Below are 18,008 nucleotides of genomic sequence, written 5' to 3' on the forward strand. Positions count from 1 at the left end.
TGATTTACTTTCATTGACACGTAAGCACTCTTACGCTAAATTGACCTTGACTTTCTATGAAATGAACCAAAAATAATTCCCCTTTTTTTACATTAACTAAACAAAATATCATTCTTTCTAAGACATATACAGATACAATGAGTATTAATTATGCAAACTTACTTCTTGTTCGGCATTCTAACTGCTTCAGTTTGGGGTAATTCATGGTTATTCTGACATAATTATCGTCGAAGAGAAACCTTCACGTTTTCTAGCTTTCGGCAAGTGCGCTGACCTCATGCGGTCGATTTAAAAAGCCAAATCTAAAAGGAAAAATCTAAAGAAAAAGGTTTGCTCGGCAAACCAATATGGTAATTTTTACATATTTGTACACGGTTTTGAAAGGGGGGGGGGGGCTGGGGGCTGATGATGAGCCACCTCGGTTCCGCGGCCCCTGCATGCTAGAACGTAGTCAATTTGCAATTGAATCTGTTTCAACATCATCACGATACTCAACGGGACTCTGTTATAGTTTGTAGGTCTGTGAGTTCCTTGGTTTGCTCCCGAGTATTATTCTTCAAAATTACAAACGGTAATGGTCATTTCTAGTATCGCAACTGTAAATTTATTTAAAATAAATAGCACTTTTTTTTATAATTATGACTTTGTTTTCATGATTATGTTTGTTTAGTTTTATGGGTTTGTAGCTTGTAATAAGACCGAAATGATTGTTTAAAGTTTAATCCCCCAAGTATTTTTGCAACAACTTGTGGGGGGCTGACCATCATCGGCTAAAAAAATAATCATATGGTTATTTTTACGTATCAGTGTACACGGTTTTGGATAAAGGGGGGCTGATGATGACGCCACCTCGGTTCCGCGGCCCCTGCATGTTAGAACGTAGTGTAAAATTTGCAATTGAATTTGTTTCAACAACATCACGATACTCAACGGGACTGTTATAGTTTGTAGCCTATGCCTAGGCCTTTTATTGTCCAAACAGTTGTAACGTTTGTAATTATGACTTTGTTTTATGCTTATAATTTTTTTTCGCTTATACTAAGACAAGACGCGGCAGTTTTAATTGATCCATTTCAAATTGATATATATTCATGGGCTTACAGGACAAATACTTCTAAGTCTACAATATTATTCATTATAGCCTTGGATTACATCTTTCATTTTATGAATCGTGTAGGCCTATAATGTTGATTAAATTTTGTACCCCTATTCTGGTTTGTGTGTGGTTTATTATATTGTGGTGGGAGCTTACGAATCACTGGCGGATCCAGGGGGCACATCCTGCCCATGCCCATGCACCCCTATAACAACAACACCCTCAAAATTGTAAATGTAAGTATCCCAAGTGTGCAAATTACCTATGCAGGGGGCCCGGTATGGAGCGGCATTGCGCCCCCGTCATGGATCATGTAGCCACTGATTTTTTTTTTCTGAATTCATTGCACAACTTCCCCTGAGCCATGCACCGTTCAAGAACAAGTCCACCCAAACAAAAAGCTGATTGAATAGAAAGAGAAAAATCAAACAAGCATACCACTGAAAATTTCATCAAAATCGGAGCTAAAATAAGATTATGACATTTTAAAGTTTCGCTAAATTTCACAAAACAGTTATATGCACATCTTAGTTGGCATGCAAATGGGATGACTGATGACATAACCCAATCACTATTTTTTTGTACTTTATTATTATGAAATATGAAATATTCTCATTTTCTCCCCATTGTCATGTGAAATAAAGTTGCATTCCTACCCGAAGATGTATAATTAAATTGTTTTAACATTATCTGGTTCAGACAATATAGGGTCCTAATTTTCAAATCTGTAAAAGCTGAAATTATATATAATTCAAGCAATAAAAACAAAACAAAAATAATTAGTGAGTGATATCATTGACTCTTATTTTGCATATCATAGTATTGAGCATATAACTGTTTTTTAAAAATCAGCGAAACTTTAAAATGTCATAACTTTCTTATTTTACATCCGATTTTGATGAAGTTTTCAGCGTTATCTTTGTTTGTTTGATTTTCTCTATCAAACAACTTTTTTTTTCTGGGGTGGACTTGACCTTTCAGGTAGGCATAATCTTGCCCAGCGCACTTGACATGATTTACAGGCCTAGCCTATATTATATCGATTTCACAACCAAAGAGTTGTCGAACATATCTATTTTTAAAGGAGAAAATTCTTACATCACCTAATGACCACACTGAACGAATTTATGAAACCATATATTCCAAAAAAGGCTTTATATGCTTTGTGCCAAAAAGTGCTTGTCAAAAGGAGGAAAACGCGGCTACGACCAGATATAGATATTAGTTTTATGGTCGCATACGTTACACCGGGCTGAAAATGTCTAAAGTAGAATTTACTAAAATTTTATCAAATTCTGATAACAGCAAAATTATTAGATTTGAAAGTTTAGCAATATTTTGTGAAACTAGTCATGAATATTCATTAGGCATAGGCGGATCCAGGGGGCCCGGTCCCCCCCCCCCCTATTGGCGGAGCAAAAAAAGAAGAAAAAAAGGAAAGAAAGAAAAAAAGGAGGGAAAAGAGAGGGAAAAAAAGAAGAGAAGGAAGACGAGTGAATAAAATAAAATGAGGGGAAGACTTGGAAAATAAAAAGAATCTTTCATGTCACTAAAATTTTCGATCGCGCTCGCATTCCCTGTTAAAAGGTGATTTACATATCAAGTTTGGAAGTCAATATATATTTCACCTCGGAAATCGAACTTTCATTATTTTGTGTGGTTTCCAAATCAATTTTAAAAAAGTGCTCTTTAAAAATAAAAGTTTTATGGTCTGAATATTAAAATTTCGGCTCGCGCTGCGCGTTCGCAAATTTTGATTTATCAGGTACCTATCATTTTCGTGTATTCCATTTATCCCTTTTTCAGGTCTAATTTTCAAAACAGGGAAGTGTTATAGACGTATCAGATAGCGATAAATGCTCGCATTTTGATTGGCGAGTTATGTATGTCTCAATATTTATTATACAACAAACTACTTAAAGTGATTGTTTAACATTGATTTGACTTTTTAAAAATCTGAGCTACAAGGTCACACTTGTCACCTGTGTCTGTGATATATTACAAAAATGAAGCCCAGAAAAAATTGCGTTCGAAAATAATTATTAAGTGCTTCAAAAATTGAAATATAAAGTGACCGGAAACACCACCTTAATTTTATCCCATACACTTAGGCCTATGACTATGTGTACTATTTAGGCGTCTATTAGACGCCTATTTACAAAGTCGGGGCTTGCCTTGTAGTTTTAGCTTTTCATTCTCAATAATGGTTGTTTTCAGGGTTTATTAGTTCTAATACATACACTTGTACACATGTTTCATCTTGGTTTAAGAATGTTTTAAATCGGCTGCTCACAAAGTTAAACAATACCTTTAAAATCCTCTTTTCAATACAGTTTATCAAAAATTTTGGCTCGCGCTTTGCGCTCGCATTAATGGTTAAAAATAGATTAACTGATGCATCGTATTCCTATTTACAAAAGTGCTTGAAATGTCAATTTTTCAGGCCATAATATCATCAGATTTCTCACTCTCATTAGGCATTAATAAATAAGATTTAATAATTACACTGTCTCTTTTGTTTCATCTTGCGCTTAGCAAGAGGAATATGAAGATAGTCATCATTTTCATATGATGATAGGTCCTAAGGATGTCCCGGTCCAATGTCAAAACTTGAAGTAATGATAATGAAAAATATCATCTCTTTATTAAGTTCGAGCCATATCCACCTCACAATTTTCCCTCAAACTGCTTGAAATATAGAGCTGAAATTGACATTTTCAGATCGGAAATTTGAAATAGTTTAAGCTCGCGCTTCGCGCTCGCTTTGATTTTCATGATAAAAGATGTATTTAGAATGCCTCGGGCTAAATCTGAAACGCGCGCGCATGTTTATTCAGATACTTAACTTGTTCTCTATATGTAAATCATTATCCAGTTTCAGATCACAATATAAAAATGTTATGCTCGCGCTTTGCGCTCGCATCATTAATGTAGGAAGATCCCCTATTACTCATCCTTTTCATGATTTACAAAACATGAGCAGTGTGTCCCGATTTTAGGCCTAAGTCTTGATTTTTTTCGCTCGCGCTTCGCGCTCGCATCAATTGTTTAGTTATATAGCTATCCTGTTCAAGATTACAAAAATTGATTAAAATTTTCAATTCTTTGTGTAGAAATGTCAAAAATTTTCAGCTCGCGCTTCGCGCTCGCATTATTTGATTGTTGAAATATGTAAGGTCTTCATGGCTATAAGTGCAAGCAGTCCTTAACGGGTACCTTTTCAATCAGTTCAAAACGTGTATAAACATTTTCTGCCTGCGTTTTGCGATCGCATCATTAATGTAAGGAAGACCCCCAATTACAAAACATGAATAGAGTGTCTCGTTTGTAGGTCTAAATCTCGAAATTTTCCACTCGCACTACGCGCTCGCATCAAATGTTTATATATATACCTATTCTTTTTAAGTTTCAAAGAGTGCTTAGAATTTCTATTCTTTAGGTCAAAATGTAAAAAAAATGTCTGCTCGCATTATTTAATTGTTGAAAAATGTAACGTCTTCATGGCTAACTGCAAGAAGTCTGTTACAGATACCTTTTCCATCAGTTCATTTCTGCTCGCACTTCGCGTTCGTAGTAATTATTTAGTTGCATATACATCTTTTTCAGGATAACAAACATTGCCCAGAATGTTCAAATTTTAGGAAAAATACATTAAAATAAAAAAAAAAAATTTGCTCGCGCTTCGCGCTCGCATTATACGAATAAGGATTATGATATTGTATATTCATGTTGATTTATTTAAGAATAAAGCTAGGAAGTTACTATGAGGACTACCCCTTCAAAGGAATAAAACAAAAATCATCTTCGAGCGGCCGATCGGGGAAAATATGGCTGGAAAAAAATCCGGGCCCCCCCCCCTATCGGCGAAGGCTGGATCCGCCCCTGATTAGGTGGTCTCATGATGTCAGATCCCCACTTGCTCTTTTCTTATGATGGCCTACTAAATCAGTTGACAATCCATTTTTTTTTAGTTCTTGGAGGAAAAAAGGTGAATAAACCAGGTAATAAAATACAAAATAAATGAGTGAGGATATGACATCAGTTGCCCATTGAATATTTATGAAGATATGTTTCACCAGATAATGCAATCTTTAAAATGTCGTAACTATGTTATCCCTTGTCCGGGCCGATTTTGATCAGATTTTCACTGTTTTGTTTTTCTGATTTTCCTTTATGTGTTCAAATCATATTAATTTCAGATGTAAGTACCCCTTTAACAAAAGCATTACAATTGCAGATTGCTAGTATCAGGCAGTTATATCATGAATGTTTACAGAACAAAAATCACAAAAATATATAGGCCTATAGGGAAACAATGCTGTAACAGAGGCCGAAATTATAACATAACTTGTAAATATACTTTTGAAGAAATATAATTGTTCCACGATTTCGTTCGATCGACAAATAAAGCCAGATTGCCGATTGTAGTAGGCCTATATTGTAAAAACAGTGGCAACCCCCCCCCCGAAACGCGGTGCGTGTGCATGGTAGGGTTATTGGATCGAGGGATTATGTGCATCCCTAATTTGCATACCTATCAGTCCAAAAGTGCGAAACATGCGGCTTTTGGATAGCCATGCTTACATAAGGAAAGTGCATTATTGTAAGTATCTGTGCGACACTTTTCTTCTCCCTACCTTCGTCCATTTCGGGTTTTTTTCGTCTAACTTTTTACTTTTCGAGTAGCTTCTTCTGCAGTTCCACATTTGAAGTGGCTTGGGTTGAATAATAACCATTCGGAACAATCATTTTCTGTTGAGAGGCTGTAAATTATTTCTTTGAGTTTTATATGATCTGCAGTATTGCACTTTGACATATCGACGGAGTGCGGGGTGCTTATTTCAACTCGAAAAGAACCAACTACCGTATAGCGCATCGCACGTAGACTCTATGTACACGTACGTACACGTACAGCGCATCCGCTGTATGGCCGGTATAAACGTGGTAGTATAGTTGCGTAATCCATCCATTGACTGCATGTGCTGCAGCTGATGCACACAGGCACAGAGCAATCGCATGTATCATGCATGCCCATATATGGATGGAACTGCGAGTTTGATTGGCAGACCTACACGGTCTCTTATCACAGAGGGAGGCAGACAACGTTTTTTTTAACTCGGCCGTTGCAACTGTTTTGAATTATTATCGGCACGATAGAAATTATACAAAATCTTCAATTATAACCAAAAATTAAAATCAAAAGCATTTCTTTCGATGTTTTTGTTGGTTTCAGAGTTTTTAGGTTGATAGAAAGGCATTCATATACTTATTTCATCTCTCACTTGATTTTTTTTAAATAACATGTCTACAACGTTAGCCTTTGCCTTTAGAAAGCAATAGCTTGGAAAGGACTGCCGAAAAAAAATAATTCGGCGGTAATATTTTGTCGTCGTTAATGGCATGTCTGATGTAGATTATGAATCAAGGTACTATTAGATAATAGTCCAGTAGATATGTGAAAAAGATGCTCGAATCTGGCAGAAAGTGTGAAATTTGGCATACAGGGGTATTTTTGGGCGCTGCTTTCAAAATTGCCGGCCCCAAGCGATTTGACCATCGGGTCGGCCGCCATTTTGAAATCCAAGATGGCCGCCATGATAAATCATTAAATGTCAATTTCTTGGGTTTTACATGACATGTGACACTGAAATTTGGCATATAGGGGTATTTTGAGGCACTGATTTCAAATATTGCCGGCCCCAGTAGTTTGACCATTTGGTCGGTGGCAAAATGGCCGCAATCTTGAAATCCAAGATGGCCGCCATGATATATTATTGCAATCATTTTCTCGAGTTTTATATGAACTGCGGTATTGAAATTTGGCATAAAGGCTTAATTTGTGGTGCTAATTTCAAATATTGCCGGCCCCAAGTGATTTGACCATCGGGTCGGCCGCCATTTTGAAATCCAAGATGGCCGCCCTGAGAAATCATTAATGTCACTTTCTTGAGTTTTACATGACGTGTGACACTGAAATTCGGTATGTTGGGGTATTTTTAGGCACTGATTTCAAATATTGCCGGCTCCCAGCAATATGACCATTTGGTCGGTGGCTAAATGGCCGCCATTTTGAAATCCAACATGGCCGCCATGAAAAATCACTAAATGTCATTTTGTTGAGTTTTACATGATATGTGACACTGAAATTTGGCATATAGGCTTAATTCGGGGTGCTGATTTTAAATATTGCCGGCCCCAAGTGATTTGACCATCGGGTCGGCCGCCATTTTGAAATCCAAGATGGCCGCCATGAGAAATCATTAATGTCATTTTCTTGAGTTTTACATGACGTGTGACACTGAACTTTGGCAAATAGAGTACCTATTGCCAACCACAAGTGCTCTGACCATCAGTTCAGCGGCAAGATGGCTGCCATGAAAAACAATATCAAAATAATTTTCTTGTATTTTACATTATTTATGACACCAAACTTTGGCATACAGATTTTTGCCGGCCACCAGCAATGTAACCGCCGGGTTTCGGCAAAATGACCGCCATGAATTAAAAGCAATGATAATTGTCTTGAGTTTTACATGAACTCTGGCCCTGAAAGTTGTCATATAGGCATATATTTAGGCACTGATTATTGTCAGACCCCTGTTTGATTGCCATTTTGAAATACAAGATGGCCGCCATGAAAGATAATTTGCTCAAGTCTTACGTATGGCCTTTAACACTTTGAATTTGGAGAAAAACTTGATCTTTGCATCCTTGATCAATGAAAAAAAAACATATTAGATAGATGCTATTTTGAATTCCAATATGGTTACCAAGTTTGAATGATGTACAACATTATAATGGTGAGTAAAACATTGTATTGGCACTGAAAACAAATCCAACACAACCACATCTTTGTCCGTTGCAAGGATTATAATACTTTGTTTGGCACCCTTAATTGCTGATATAGATGTTACCTAAGTATGAAGCACCATGAATACAAAAATCAGCTAGCTTCTTCTGCAGTTCCACATTTGAAGTGGCTTGGGTTGAATAATAACCATTCGGAACAATCATTTTCTGTTGAGAGGCTGTAAATTATTTCTTTGAGTTTTATATGATCTGCAGTATTGCACTTTGACATATCGACGGAGTGCGGGGTGCTTATTTCAAATATTGCTGACCCTCAGCGATCTTATCCCCTGAGTCAGAAGCAAAATGTCAGCCATCTTGAAATCCAAGATGGCTGCCATTAAAAAAGATCATTGAAAAAAATCACTTTATCTAGTATCACGTAATGTATTATTTTAAAATTTGGCATCTAGGGATATTGAAATTGCCCCTAGAAATCTGTCCAATAGATATGCTGCAAAATGGCCACCATCTTGAAATCTAGAGAGGATCGACTGTCATGAAAATTCATTAAAACCATTTTCTTGGTTTTAAATAATTTGAGGCACTGCATTTTAGACATACAGGCAGGATTTTGGCCTGCTGGTTTCAGAATATTGCTCCAATAATAGTGATATTTTATTACAAATCAACATGAAGATAACTGCTCCAGACTTGAAGTACTGATGGTTATATAGTGGTATGATGATGATGATGATGAATTAATATTAATGATGGATAATAATAATACATATTTTATTGTTCAAAATAGAATTCAGTAACAGAAATGCTTCGAAAATTTATTTGGCCCATACCCTGTAGATCGTGAGCCCGGCAGCAATTTAGCAGCACCACGTCGGACGTTGCTCTATCCCTTAAAAAGGGAAGTTCACCCGAGAGAAAGTTTGTTGTAAAAACACAAGAAAATATGATATAAAAAAGATATTGGTAAATCCATCTAAGATATCAGAATTTTAAATTTTTGATTTGTGACGTCATATACTGCACGAGCAGCTGCCCGATTATGTTGTGTGATATAAAATGCATAAATGGTTCATCATGGGTAATTTTTTTTCTTTCTGGAGCGGGTGTGAAATCATTTGTTTGTCGATATACTGAGGGTTCAATAAAAAACATTTTCATTTTTTTTGAGGAGGCTACATTTCATTGATTTTTGTACTATAAGAAACATGGGGGAACTGCTTGCATCTGACGTCACAAATACACTAAATGAAATTCCGATGGCTTTTAAATATTTGATGGAATTTCCTTAAACCTTCAATATTTTTTTCATTATTTATTCTGTTATTGTTTCAATAAACTTTTTGTCAGGGTGAACTTCCCCTTTAATTCGTTGACCGCCAAACAGGGTAGAAGCAACTCCCCTCTTTTAACATCTTTTGGTCTGATGCTGTCGGAGCTTGATCTCCCGATTGTGAGGCGAACATGCTCCCATTGTCAGATTGTCGAACACACGATGGTTATCAATTTAATCGTTCCAAAGTAATTCCTGGAGATCTGTAAGATTCACTGTCAACCGCCGAGCAATAATAAATGGATTACCATCAGTTATATACCATACATGAATTTTGATTCGTGCTATCATATTGTACTTATTTTCCCCCACAATAATCAATATTTAGAACTAAGCTAGGTAATCATGTCCTTTGTGTCATGATGGGTCATATAGGAATTTAAAATGGCAGATAAAGTGTGTTACATGTATGTGTTATATGTTCATTATCTATCCATATTTGAAATTAACATACAATATAAGTTTTTGCTTCATAATACCAATTTACAGTGTCACAGGTAATGTAGAATTCAGGAAAACATTTTTGAAAGATATTTCGCAGTAGCCATCTTATATGTCAAAGTGGCGGTCATTTTCAGCTGACCCAGGGGATCAATCACTGGGGCAGCAATATTCTAAAACCAGCAGGCCAAAACCTGCCTGTATGTCTAAAATGCAGTGCCTCAAATTATTTAAAACTCAAGAAAATTATTTTAATAAATTTTCATGACAGTCGATCCTCTCTAGATTTCAAGATGGTGGCCATATTGCAGCATATCTATTGGACAGATTACTGGGGGGAAATTTCAATACCCCAAGATGCCAAATTTCAAAATAATACATACGTTATAATTATGATACTTGATTTTTTATAATGATTTTTTATGGCAGCCATCTTGGATTTCAAGATGGCTGCCATTTTGCAGCTGAGGTACCACGGGCCTAAAATATTTCCCATAGACTCATGTGTTAAAGAGACGCTCTAAAAAGAATAAGGATGAAATTCGAGAATTGAATGTTTACTACCTCTCCAGTGGATAGGATATATGTCTGACATTCCATATCTGACCAGAAAAGGGTACCTCGACCAGCTCATTTTAAAAATAAATCGGCATTTATGAAGACTACACCTGACAGGATCAAATTCATCACTTGATACAGTAAAATGGCAATACTTCTCCCGCCAGTATAAAAATAGTTCCAAAGTGGTGATATATCTTCCCAATTTGAAAAAAGGAAGTTCAGTAAAGTTAACCTCCCTAGAATCAGTGTTAGATTATCAATCATATTCATTCATTTTGTCAATCAGCAATATCAAAATAAAAAATTGAGAATTAAATGGGTTGGCTCGAATTAATATCTTTGGCCCGTATAACCCTGACTCAGGGGATCAGATCGCTGAGGGCCAGCATTATTTGAAATAAGCTCCCCACGCTACTTCTATATGTAAAAGTGCAATACCGCAGATCATATAAAACTCAACGAAATAATTGCAATATTTCTAAGGCAGCCAGCTTTGAATTCAAGATGGGGGCCATTATTCCGCCGACCAATTGTCAGATTGCTTGGAGCCAGCAATTTTTTTAATGAACTCACCCAGGTACCGATATACTACAAATTTTAGGGGTACATATGTAAAATTCAAGAAAATTAGTTCAATGATTTTTCATGGCGGCCATCTTAGATTTCAAATGGCGGCTGACCCGATGGTCAAATCGCTTGAGGCCGGCAATATTTGAAATCAGCACCTCGAATTAAGCCTAGTGCCAAATTTCAGTGTCACATATCATGTAAAACTCAAGAAAATGACATTTAATGATTTTTCATGGCGGCCATCTTGGATTTCAAGATGGCGGCCATTTCGCCGCTGACCAAGTGGTCAAATTGCTGGGGCCGGCAATATTTTAAATCAGTGCCTAAAAATACCCCAACATACCGAATTTCACTGTCACACGTCATGTAAAACTCATGAAAATGACATTAATGATTTCTCAGGGCGGCCATCTTGGATTTCAAAATGGCGGCCGACCCGATGGTCAAATCACTTGGGGCCGGCAATATTTGAAATTAGCACCCAAAATTAAGCCTATATGCCAAATTTCAATACCGCAGTTCATATAAAACTCGAGAAAATGATTGCAATAATATATCATAGCGGCCATCTTGGATTTCAAGATGGCAGCCATTTTGCCGCCGACCAAATGGTCAAATTGCTGATGGGCGTCAATATTTGAAATCAGTGCCTCAAAATACCCCTATATGCCAAATTTTAGTGTCACATGCCATGTAAAACTCAAGAAATTGACATTTAATGATATTTCATGGCGGCCATCTTGGATTTCAAAATGGCGGCCGACCCGATGGTCAAATCGCTTGGGGCCGGCAATTTTTGAAATCAGCGCCCAAAAATACCCCTGTATGCCAAATTTCACACTTTCTGCCAGATTCGAGCATCTTGGCCATTTTTTGTCACATAACCGCTCCACTATAATTTGTTTTTCTGATTTCGAAACGGGAAAAGCAAAAAGGAAAGATTGAGTGAAAATCGATTCTATTTTCGAGATTTAAAACAGTAAAACTATTATTTTCAATATTAATTTTGATTAAAGAATGAAGTATGTTGAAACGGGAAAAGAAATACGGATAATTTTTCCGTTTTCCTGTTTTTACATAATTATTTGAATTTTCATTTATTACTTTGAATACACAAAATTGGACTGAAAATTTCGTTTCCTTTTTCTGTTTCGTGTTCACCAAATTGAGCGCGCTTTTTCGTTTATTTTTTCCGTTTCAAAATCAAAAACACGAATTATCTGATCGTACCGCCGTCAAAGTACGATAAGATAATTCCTTTTCCTTTGGCCAAACGGAATATTGAAGACTGCTGAAGCGTTTTCAAAGGCGGAAGGGAGGGGGGGGGAGCAGAAACTAAACACCTATTGCTGGCCAGCCATGTGAAACATCGATGTCTGTATCGGCTTAGCCCATATGATTGCAGTGTGAGTGGGTCGAGTGGGCTATAGCCTAGGCTAGGGGTTATTTAGTTGTTCACCGCGACGGCATAGCGCAAACTTTTGGGCAGTCAGCATTGCGGCCAGGCAAGCTTAGATATTTCACCCCGCCCCATCCCCCATCCACAAAATGCCACCAAAACAAAGTTTGCGCGCTTTGTTACATACATTAAATATTTTAGGCCATTCTATCATCCCAGATAAAAGTTTGTTTTTTAGGCATAAGCGAATGCATTAAAACTACGATGCATAGATGGAGAGGAGATGCTACATTTTTGCAGAGCCACGGTCTAAAACCAAAGTGGGTGGTCCATAATTGTTAACATCAAGGTTTGACAAGTCTTCAATATTCCGTTTGACCAAACAAAAATGAATGAATCGTAGCTTGACAGTATTATCTAATCGCACCTTGTACGAGCAGATAATTCGTGTTTCTGATTACGAAACGCAAATAAGAAACGCAAAGCAGAACAAAATGAAACGAGATTTTCGATTCAAGTTTCTGTTCGTGAACGCGAAACAGAAAATGCAAATGGAATTTTCAATTCGATTTTGTGTTTTTTTAAAGAAAAACATATTGTTATTCTTGAATAAAAATATTGAAAAATTTCCGTTTTTGTCTCGACTGCATAGCAGAGCGAGACTATAGGCGCCTCTTTTCCGATGGCGACGGCGGCGGGGGCGTCGTAAACATTGAAATCTTAACCAAGGTTAAGTTTTTGAAATGTAATCATAACTTAGAAAGTATATGGACGTAGTTCATGAAACTTGGACAAAAGGGTAATCAAGTATTACTGAAAATCTTGCCTGAGATTCAGGTCACGTGACTAAGGTCAAAGGTCATTTAGGGTCAATGAACTTAGACCATGTTGGGGAAATCAATGTCGAAATATTAACCAAGGTTAAGTTTTTGAAATGTCGTCATAACTTCAAAAATGAATGGCCCTAGTTCATAAAACATGGACATAAGGGTGACAGTGTATCATCAAAGATGCTGCTTAAGTCTCAGGTCACATGACTAATGTCAAAGGTCACTTAGGGTCAACGAACTTTGACCATGTTGGGGGTATTTGTGAAATCGTCATCATAACTTTGAAATTTTATGGATCTAGTTGATAAAACTTAGACATAAGAGCAATTATGTATCCCTGAGCATCCTGTCCGATCTTTGGGTCACATGACAAAGTTCAAAGCTCATTTAGGGTCAACGAACTTTGATAATGTTGGGGTATTTGTGGAATTGTCATCATAACTGAAAAAAATTATAAATCTAGTTCATAGAAACTTGGGACATAAGGGTATCTATGTATCCCTGAATATCTTGTGCTTGTTTCAGGTCACATGACCAAAATCAAAGGTCATTTAGGGTCAATGAACTTTGGCCGTGTTAGGGGCCGGTATTTGTTGAATTTGCATCATAACTTAGAAAGTTTATGGATCTACACATGTAGTTCATGAATCATTAGCCTTTTGACAAGGCCCTCGCGACTTGGCTCTATTCCTCGTCAGGTAGTGGCTGAAATGAGACTAGCGGCCTACCCAGAGAACTGGCGATACCCGAGTGAACGCGCGAGCCGAACGACTTGTCGTGAGGGCCTTTTGGAACCTGACTTGCACCGCTTGTCACCGCTATGAATTATTCATGAGCATGCTAATTAGTCACCCTTTGAATATAACCAATCAGAACAGCAGCTTCGCACTGCCTTTCCTCGTGTCGTTTGCTAACAAGATCGGAGGTGTGAAGTCTGTGTATGGTGCCTGCGACCTGCATGCGAAGATCATTACACACCTATGGCATAAGTTCAAGTTCAAGTTCAAATTTATTCAAACCAATCAAGAACAAGAGACATATTACATAGTTTAACAAAAATGAGAATACATGATAGGCTTGGGACCCCATAGAAGCAGAGCTTGTGAGAGGGGCCCCTTATAAAGTACATTACAACAATAATGAGATGAGAAAGATATTTACAATGATAATCTAAAGAGTAAATAAGAAAATACATACAAACACAAACACGCACACACACACACACACACACACACTTACACACACATGGTTGATCAAGAATCAATTTATTAGATATTTTGTAATCTTTCAAATAAATATTTTCGACATGAATTTTTAAATATGGGCAGTGTTGGACTGGATCTAACGTTTTGTGGTAACTTGTTCCATTCTTTTGTACAAACTATCACAAAATAATTCAAAGCAGTATTTGTTCTTGCAAGTGGCTGGTGGATAAGATTTTTCTGTCGTGTATTGTACAAATGGACATTTGAGTTAACAACAAATGCATCTTTTAAAAATGAACAGTTTTGAGAGGATTGTGATTTGTACATAAATATCAAGCAATTGAAGGAGACTAAATCACCAAGAGGCAAAATCTTCAATTGCAGAAATAAATGAATACTTGGACATCTGTAATTCGAATATGTCATGAGCCTCATAACTTCTGAAGAACTAGCAGTTTGTTTAAATGGTTCCTATATGTATTTCCCCATGCAACATTACAATAATTTAAGTGTGGCATAATAATAGCATTGTAAAGAGTTACTAAGGTCTGCTGAGGTAGAGAGAAACGTAACTTATAAATGACACCAACACTCCTTGATACCTTAGTACAAACATAACTGAGGTGATTTTTCCATGATAAGTGATCATCAACTACAACTCCCAAAAACCTTACATCTTGACTTCGATTGATCTGATGGCCTCCTATTGATAATGGATTAGTATCTTCAGGGACTCGTTTACCCCTTGTTCTAAAGACAATATATTGAGTTTTACTAGCATTTAATAAAAGCTTGTTACAGCAAAACCATTTAAATATATTTTTTATTTCATTGTTAGTTGAGAATATGAGAGTTTCCATATCTTTGTGATGGGAAAGTAAGCAAGTGTCATCTGCGAATAGTGAATAAGTAAACAATTTTGATGAATTTATAATGTCATTAACATAAATCAAGAACAATAAGGGACCCAGAACTGAGCCTTGGGGTACACCACATTTAACCTCCTTAGATTGTGATTTAACTCCATTAATCGTTACATACTGACATATATTCGTTAAGTAATTTTTGAACCAACTTAAGGCTACCCCACGAACACCATAATGCTCAAGCTTGTCCAATAATATATCATGATCGATAGTATCAAATGCTTTCGATAGATCAAGAAACACACCAATACAAAGTTTTCCACTATCAATTGCACTTATAATGGTATTTACTAAATTCAAGACGCCCATACTTGTGGAGTAATTCTTTCGAAACGAAAGCCAAATTGTTGTGGTATCATTATGTTATGAAGTTGAAGGAAATCATCCATTCTTTTGTACACTATTTTCTCAATAATTTTTGAGAATATGGGTAACAACGCAATAGGTCTGTAATTTTCAATGCATTTACGATCATTCTTTTTAAATACTGGGACTACTCTAGCTATTTTCAGTTTGTCAGGGACAATACCCTGAAACAAGGACTTATTAAAAATATCGCATAAGGGATCAACAATGCATTGAATACAATTTTTTATGACCTTGGGAGAAATATCATCTGACCTGCATGCCTTCGATGGTTTTAAAGTCGAAACCAAATTAGAAATTTCACAAACAGATGTTGGTCGAAAATACAAGGATGAAGAGTGATTTTGGACCGACATAAAATCTCTGTATGAGGATTGGACAGAAGGAATTTTCTTGCTTATTTTAGAAGGTAGATCAATAAAATATTTATTAAAATACTCTGCTTTATGTAGATCTGAATTTAACAACAATTCGTTATGATACATATCATTTGGGAGTGGCATTTTCTTCCCCCTCCCCAGCAATTCATTAATATGGGACCAAGTCTTTCTCATATCATTTTGATTTGTTCGAAAAACATTATCATAATAATTCTTCTTACTTTGACGAACAAGATTTGTCAATGTATTTTTGTAATCAATATACTTTTTCCGATTAATTTCGTTTTTATTTTTTGTATATGCATAGTAAAGCTTGTGCTTTTTATGAATGGATTTTAGAAGAACTGGAGTAATCCATGGTTTCCTGCATTTATTCTTACCACTGCATTCAATTAAAGGGAAATGTTCACTGTATAACTGAGAAAAAAGGTCACTAAAATAGTTAAACGACACATTAGCGTCAAACAAATCATACAAAATAGACCAATCTGTGTTAAGTAAATCTTGTCTAAAGTAATTCATTCTTACTTCAGTAATTAGACGTCTAAACACTTTTCTTTTTGTTTCACTAGAAGTAATGGCATTGCCTTTGTTAATGCTACAAATCGGCATATGATCAGAAAAATCAGAACAAAATATTCCAGAGCAGAATTGATATTGAACACAATTGGTAAACATATTATCAATTAAGGTTGCTGAAGATGATGTTATGCGTGTAGGTTTAGTGATTAGGGAAAACAAGCCAAATGAACACATGAAATTATTAAAATCTCTAACCTTTTCATCTGTATTAGCATTTAACAAGTTAATGTTAAAATCACCCATAATATAAATGTCCTTATTTTCTTTACTCAATATTTGCATTTCTTGGTCAAAGTCATCAGTAAATGATCGAATATCATTGCCAGGGGCTCTATACACACAACCAACAATTGACTTTTTGTTTGCATTATTCAATTCAATAAATACAGACTCATAATAAGTATTTGCCGTTGATAAATCATTGCGTAATTTGTAATCAAGCCCCTCTCTGACATAACATGCTACACCACCACCTTTTTTTATTTGATCGACATACTTGAACAAGTGAATATCCAGGAATATCAAACATAGCTACTTCTGTGGATGAAGTAAACCAGGTTTCTGAAACACCAATCACAGAAAAATTATGATTTATACATGATAACAAGACCGCCAAATCTTCAAAATTTTTAAAGAGACTTCTCGAATTAATATGCATAACGGAAAAGTTTTCACCATTACATTGGAAATCTTCACAGTTTATGTATTTACACTCATTAATAACCGGTTCTGGAAAATTAAATCCGTCATCCATGAGGAGAGATTTCGACAAGCAAACAATAAACCAAAACAGCATTTTTTTAACCATATCCGTCACAGACCAAACAAATATAAAATATCAAAAAGGGTAGATGAAACATGGAAATCTGAGGACAACCATTACACATATTCACAGACACCCTCACACACACAGACACATTAACAACTATATGATGAATATATACAGGTATTTACATAGTATATAGAAGAAAAGCAAATGCAAGAGCAAATGACATTATAAATATACAACGAGACACAAGTTAGAAGAAAAAAAAGGGGGAAGAAAAGAGAGAAAAAAAAAAACTAAGAAAATAAGTGAAAATCAGAAAAAGGGTGAAGTAATTTTCAAGTTACGATTAAAAGGTAAACCCCCGAGAGAGGTAACAGTGGAAATAAAATTAAACACAAAAGTTGGAAGTTATAAAGAAGAGACTTGTTGCAGTGATGAGAAGGACCTTTTAACTTGGATTCCCTCTTGGTTGGTCTTGAGGGCAGCCATGACTCTCCCATCAGTTGACCAAGCCGCTTCAACTTTTGGATGGGAGGACAATTTCATGAGAATTTGATGATTTAATTGAGTTAGGTCCTCCTGGATGGAGATACCTGACCCCTTCAATTTACGGCGATCCTTCATCAGTGCAGCCTTCACTCGATAGGAGCAGAGCTTGACTAGGATAGGCCGTGGCTTTTTGTCAGAGCGGGGCTTTCCCGATCGATGCGACCTGTCGATATCAGCCTTGCTAATTGGGC

General features: G+C 36.3%; 1 protein-coding gene across 2 annotated transcripts in view; it reads left to right on the plus strand.

Annotated features, from left to right (window-relative positions):
• LOC129267839 (NACHT, LRR and PYD domains-containing protein 13-like) overlaps positions 1 to 18,008 on the plus strand; it is a 113,367-nt gene that overhangs the window by 70,241 nt on the left and 25,118 nt on the right. The window lies entirely within an intron of this gene.

This window comes from Lytechinus pictus, chromosome 9, assembly GCF_037042905.1.
Source record: "Lytechinus pictus isolate F3 Inbred chromosome 9, Lp3.0, whole genome shotgun sequence".
Lineage (NCBI taxonomy): Eukaryota > Metazoa > Echinodermata > Echinoidea > Temnopleuroida > Toxopneustidae > Lytechinus > Lytechinus pictus.